General features: G+C 33.6%; 1 long non-coding RNA gene across 1 annotated transcript; it reads right to left on the reverse strand.

Annotated features, from left to right (window-relative positions):
* Positions 1 to 1,702: 1,702 nt before the first annotated feature.
* On the reverse strand, positions 1,703 to 3,531 carry LOC107893110 (uncharacterized). The gene is made up of 2 exons (XR_001682724.2): positions 2,966 to 3,531; positions 1,703 to 2,318 (listed from the first exon to the last, which is right to left on the reverse strand). It is a non-coding gene; the product is annotated as an uncharacterized lncRNA (long non-coding RNA).
* Positions 3,532 to 6,555: the final 3,024 nt, after the last annotated feature.

The following is a 6,555-nucleotide window of genomic DNA, read 5'->3' on the forward strand; positions in this document are numbered from 1 at the left end:
TTAAGCATATCAGATTGCTTCCTTGCTGCACATTTATAAGCAAGTAAATTTTTTCTTGCTTCCCTGTTCTATGTCCTGTATTTCTTCCTCTGCTCAGTTTTCTTTTTTTATTAATGTCAAAATACCAACATGATATCGAGAGCTTTTATGATCTTGGAGGGCCTTTGGAATTTTTGCTTCTGCTGCTAGAAAGCCAAGGAGCCGTTAAAGCCTATCACCTTTGAAGTCTTGTTTTTGCTTCTGCTGTTTGTTAAGAAAGACAAGAAGCTATTAAAGCCTGTCATCTTTGAGGGCTGCTTGTAGAGAAGACAACAACAACTCACCCTTGTGAGACTTCCAAACAAGCTTGGATAAGCTGAATGAGGAGTTTCAAGGAAGACAGTATGCGAAGTGCAAGTCTATCAAAGGTGAAGCTCAATATGAGTTGTAAAGTTGCGAGCCAGTTGAAGACGGTAAGCAAAGTGCGAGCCTGTCAAAGTGTGAGCCTGTCGAATTGTAAGCTGAAATGGCGGACAGTCTAAATGCAAGCCCGAGTGGGTGCAAGATGAAGAGGCGGACAGTCTAAATGTAAGGTCGAGAGGGTGCAAGCCAAAAATGGCAGATTGAAGGAAGCAAACTATACTTGCAAGCTATTTATGCAAGAAGAAGCAGGACTATAATGAACAAGGGAACAAGGCAAGATGTGTTGTCAACCAAGGCTGTGAAGGAGGAAAAGACTCCATTTGCCAAGGTTGAAAATGAAGTGCTTGTGCAGGGTTAGCTTGAAACAAAGCATTTTGGGTCTGCCAAGCTTAAAAATTTTTGAATTATTTGTATTTGCAGCATGGAGTCTAAGGAGGAGTGATGAAAATTGGCCTACCATGCTGCTGTGATATTTTTGGTTAAAGTGCATGCAGCATATGAAGCTGTTGTAATATCTCTGATGAAGTGTATGCAGCTTGTAAACATGCTGCAGCACAAATGTTACAAGGCTGTTTAGCTGTAATATCTTTGGATGAAGTACGTGCAAGCAATTGTGCATGCTGCAATGATTGCTGTAACAACAAGGTTGTTTAGTTACTTTGCTAAGTTACTAAGTTCAAAATGAACTAAGTTAGTATTGTTTTGATATTTTTAGGTGCTGATTATGTAATCAGCTTTTGTGCAAGTTAGCTTTTATAGTCCCAATGTTGACTTGTTTAGGTGGCTTATTTGTGTGTACAAGCAATGTTTTTAAAGTTACTAGGCTGTTTTTGGTAGGTAGCGATAAGTGATATAGTTTGGCTATAAATGTATTGTTTTTCTTATTGAAAAATTAAACATATCAAATTGCTTCCTCGTTGTACTTCTGTGAGCAAGTAAATTTTTCTTACTTCCTTGTTCTGTGTCCTATATTTCTTCCTTTACTCAGTTTTCTTTTTTTTATGCTGTCAAAATCCTAACAATATCTAATCTCGGATTTTAAACTTACCGCAATAAAATGTTCTAGAGATGGACGATATAATACAGCTTTTCTCGGGTTAGGCGGTAAAGTAGGATCAACAATATCTTAGGAGTCATTAAAGCGACTAGATCCTAAGGCTTCATTCTGACCACTTTTACTACCAGCTGACAAGTATAAAGAACCACTGGGCTCCCATTCAAAGATTACTATATTCCCAGTGAAACTTTGGATTAATCTTAAGAGGAAAACAAATGTAACAATATCTTTCACTCATACACACACATCAAATCTCATGCTCAATATTTATTATGTCTTGCTTATTCCATGATATACTACTAATGATGTTGATTACCTCTTTCTTCCATAACTCAGAAGTTACCCCCCCCAAAAGTCCAAAAAAAGTGACAAGGAGCATATAAATAACTTCATCTTCACTAAATGCAGTCTTATTTAAGGCACATCTATATTTCATTAGCTGTAGAAATGTAGCCCTGCAAAATTAAGCATGCATGGTTACGTCATAAAGACCTGGAAAGTCCTCTTGCATTCATCAACCAACATCTTCAGCTGACTAACTAAATGATGCACCATTTCTCTCCAGTTTAGAACCAAACACACCATCAAAAACCTAGCTAGAGACCTCAATTGCTTATTTGGAATGATTCCTCTTTGAAATACTCCCTTGTCAAAATCGCCTCGTAGAAGATACATGCCTCAGACAAGTAACTCGCTTCACTTGTTCGCAAATATTGTCCATGATAAAGTTGAGCAATTCGCGATGCAATCTCACCCATCTCCCATCTCATAAGCCCTGCTTCAACTAGCTTCTGCCGATTTTCCGGTAGAAACTCCCACAACTGAGCGTATGAATACCTTGTAAAAGTATGTTTCGTACCTATGAAGTAGAAAACCAAAAATGCTAAGTTCATTAATGAATTGTCTTTCAATTAATGTTCCACAAATTATAGTTCCATTTACACAATAAAAGAACCACACTATTTCAAGTAACTAAAGTTCTCTTCGATTATCTGTTTGAAGACTTATCGTCAACCATTCTCTGTTTCCTTCCCAAATAATTCCCAACAGGCAAAAGCAAGTGGTAAAAGTAAAATCATAATTAATTAAAAAGGAATGAAAAAAAATGCAATATCAATTCAACATAATTATTAAAAATATATATTTTGTTATCAAAAAAAAGTTAGAACTTCAAATTTTTGTTGTTTGAATCATAATTCAGTTTCGCATCCAAATGCATTCTTACTTTCTGTTTCAGGAAATAGAAACGAAAAGGCAAAATTAGCAACCAAATCAAACTTTCAAAAATAAAGGAAAATGAAAATAAGTTTGCATAATCCAATAATTTGGTTTAACATCCTAAATAAACCATTCTTGAAAATATATTTTATAATTTTTTTCCTATCCAATTAAATTATTTACCTTTAAAATTGCAGAAATATCTAAGAATTAAAAAGTACAGAATCCTAATTCCCAAACGACGATAAATTAAAGAAGAGTTTCACAAAAAAATTATATATATTATACCTGTTGTGCTCATAGTAAGGCAAGTCTCTGATCTTCGAAAATTTCTTATCAGCTTTATCAACTAAAGTCCAATACCTCTCGCTCACCGGAATATTGCTACTACTGGAATTGTTGTTCGTCTGCTGCTGCAACATTTTCTTCTCTTAGTTTTCGTTGGACTTACGAATGTGCTCCGTCGGCTTTCTCACATGGCCGCTACCGCAACTCTCTCCGGCCGAATTGGAGGTCTTATTTACTGAGGGTTTCCTTGAAATTGGAGTGAAATAAATAAGGGACGAATCTAGAATTTGATCAAAAGATTAGAGGAGTTGAGAGGTTTTCTGGTTTTGTTAGTGGACAATTATGAATATTTTGGCTTAATTATCTGCTAAAGGTTCAGTCTCTGGTAATGAATTTATATCATGTTTTTGTCTTTCTTTCTTTTCTTGTAAGCTGAAAATTCATGGAAGCAATTCTAAATAATTCTCAACTGCATTATTGATGTTAAAAAAAGAAAGCTGAAAGATGGATTACTAATTTTGATTTGCATTATTGTTGTTAGAAAAAAAAAGTTGAAAGTATTACTCATTTTTCATCCTCATTATTGTTATTAATAAAAGAAAGTTGAAAGGTGGATTACTCATTTTGATCTGCATTATTGTTAATAAAACACAAGTTGAAAGCTACTTCTTTGCTACCTTGGCCCAACCCCCTTTCGGGTTAGATATGTTACTGAAATTTGAGTATAATATGTTCAATTTCTTTAAGTGTTCTCAAATCCTACTCATGTTTGATTATGCACCAGACATAGGTACTTCAAGAAAAATGAATAGTTAGAGTAACATAGCTAGTTAGAATGTTATACAAGTAATTCATTTGCTGACGGGTTCTAAATGTTACAGGTGTATATATTCTTCAGGGTAAATTATTAAAATAGTCATTTTTGTTTATCTTATGTTATATTTTAGCCACTTACATTATCGCATTTTAACATTTTGATGGTCACTAAACTAACTAAAAATTCGACTAAGGCAAGCGCACCTATCGAACAGTAGTATAGTTAAGGTGAGACCGGAAATATCGTATCCATAAGGACTAAAAGTACTAGTAATTACTATCTTTTTATTATCTAGGCTATGAATTTAAGGGATGTTTTCTAAACTAAACTTAATTACTAATTAACTAAGAACGCGACAGAGATGAAAGTTGAAGAATATTTTTGGAAAACCGAAGGAGAAGACAATACCCAAGGAAGAATCCACCTAGACTTCACTTATTACTTCTGAATTAGACGATTTATTCACTTGACTTAATCCGTAGAAATCTCTGCTTTATATTATTATCTCTTTCGAGACTATTGAAATCTCTTTCTAATTAAAATCTCTATTGTCGCATGAACTCGACCTATGGATTCCCTTATTAGATTTGACTCTAATCCGGTAGATTTATGTCATCCTATCTCTAAGATTGTATGCAACTCCGCTTAATTATGGAGGATCTAATCTTAAACAGGGACTTTTGCTCCACTAAATAAGCACATCAAAACTTGAATTAATATCCTAAAATATTAAAACTAGGATTAAAATTCACAATTAAGAATAAGATCAAGTATTTATCAAATAATTCAAATAGTAATAAGATCCATCTTAGGTTTCAACTTCCCTAGGTATTTAGGGAATTTAGTTCATAAAAATAGAGGAAAACATCTTGAAATTGGGAAAACAACAAAACATAAAGAAACCCAAAGAAATTCTGAGGAAATTGAATGGAGATCTTCAGTTTTGAAGGAGATCCTACTTCCGAGGTGCTCCCGATGGCTATCCTCAAGTATTTTCTGCCTTCTATTCTGCGTCCCCCCCTTTTAATCCTCTTTTAGGGTGTTTATATAGACTTTAGAATGCTTCAAAACCCTCAAAATTAGCCTTTTTCGAGTAGAATTAGACTTGGACTAGATAAGGACACGACCGTGTGCCACGCCCGTGTGAAGGTGCTCAAGCCGTGTGTAATTGTGAGTTGGTTTTTAGTCGACACGGCCATGACACATGGGCGTGTGGCCTGCCCTTGTTCCTCACATGGGCGTGTGGTTTACCCGTGTGGAAGTGCCTAGGCCATGTGAAATACTAAGATAAGCCCATTTTGTCCGTTTGGCTCATTTATTGCTCTTTTAACCTTCCTATGTTCACCTAAGTATAAAACATGAATTTAAAGGATTAGGAGCATCAAATTTACTAAATCTTATGATAAATCATCCAAAAATTTACCAAGCATGGGATAAAAATATGTATATATTATGGTTTATCAAAAATTCTCACACTTAAGCATTTGCTTGTCCTCAAGCAAAATCCTCAACTCTCAATTAAAATAAATTCTTCTCAACTTATAATTCTCATCAATAATGTATCAAAGTAAACCACAAGTAATCATATATTGAGAGTTTAACTAAAAGAACATTAAAGTTTCACACAATCTAAGTTGAGCATTTTAATCATAAAATCATAGGTATCCCCCCTTATCTAAGTAATTACCTTTAATTCCAAATCAACAAGGGTTGACATCCGCACTAAAGATTCACTCAAATCACTCAAAATGTTTAAGGTTCAATAATTAAACGCTTAATAGTCAAACATGAAAAGTTATTACCATAGGCTTGCATCAAAATCAAATCTCCACCACTATAAATGAGATGATACACAAATCAAAAGGTCTTTAACAGGGTTGTAATGGGGCTTGGGTTAAAGGTGTGGATAAAGGCTGAAAAAGACGGTTAGAATTGAGATTAATTTAATAAATTACCAAACTTAGAAAAATAAAGCTAAATACTAAATTATAAACAAGTGCCAAAATTAAAACCATCCGGAACTAATGAAGTGAGATTTTTCTTACTATAATAACTTTAACTTATCCAAGCTCTTTATAATATGAATATAAATATAATTTTTTTTAAGAATAAAAATAGTACAATAATGGAAAGTACATATGAACGAACATAGTTAGGTAACTAATCAAGTCAAATCTCGATAAAAAGGAAGTCAATAAAAAGGGAGAAATTCTTAAAGAATCAAAAAGGGTTAATTTATGGGTTAACATTAAAGGGGAAATCAAGAAACAATGGTTAAGGCTCAAAGGGGTTCACTAAGGGTCAATTATGTGGGTAGGCTTTTTATAGGGTAAGTGGGTTAAAATCTAATTGCCTTTATCATCTCAGTATATCAAATCAAAAGTGTGGCCTTGACATGCATAATCAAAGCAAGTTCTAGAATAACAAATCAATATTGACACACTCATTACCAATAAAATCAGTGAGCAAGAAAGATATATGCTCTAAAAGGCTCAAAATCTCATGAAAATTATGGGTATTTGATGTCAATCCTGTAAATTCAAAACTTTAAGATAATACCTCAAAACAGCCTAGCAATTTTAATTCTCAAAAGTCAACTTATCATGCTTGATTCTCTAATGCCTTTAAAGTTTAAACAATTAATGCATAATTCCCTATGATTAAATTCAAAACATATCAATAAAAATCATAAATCAATCAGAATTCACTCTAATAGTAATATGAGAACATTATTTGATAACGAGATAAAAATTCAGGGATAATAAAAATAACC

Source organism: Gossypium hirsutum, chromosome A13 (assembly GCF_007990345.1).
Source record: "Gossypium hirsutum isolate 1008001.06 chromosome A13, Gossypium_hirsutum_v2.1, whole genome shotgun sequence".
Lineage (NCBI taxonomy): Eukaryota > Viridiplantae > Streptophyta > Magnoliopsida > Malvales > Malvaceae > Gossypium > Gossypium hirsutum.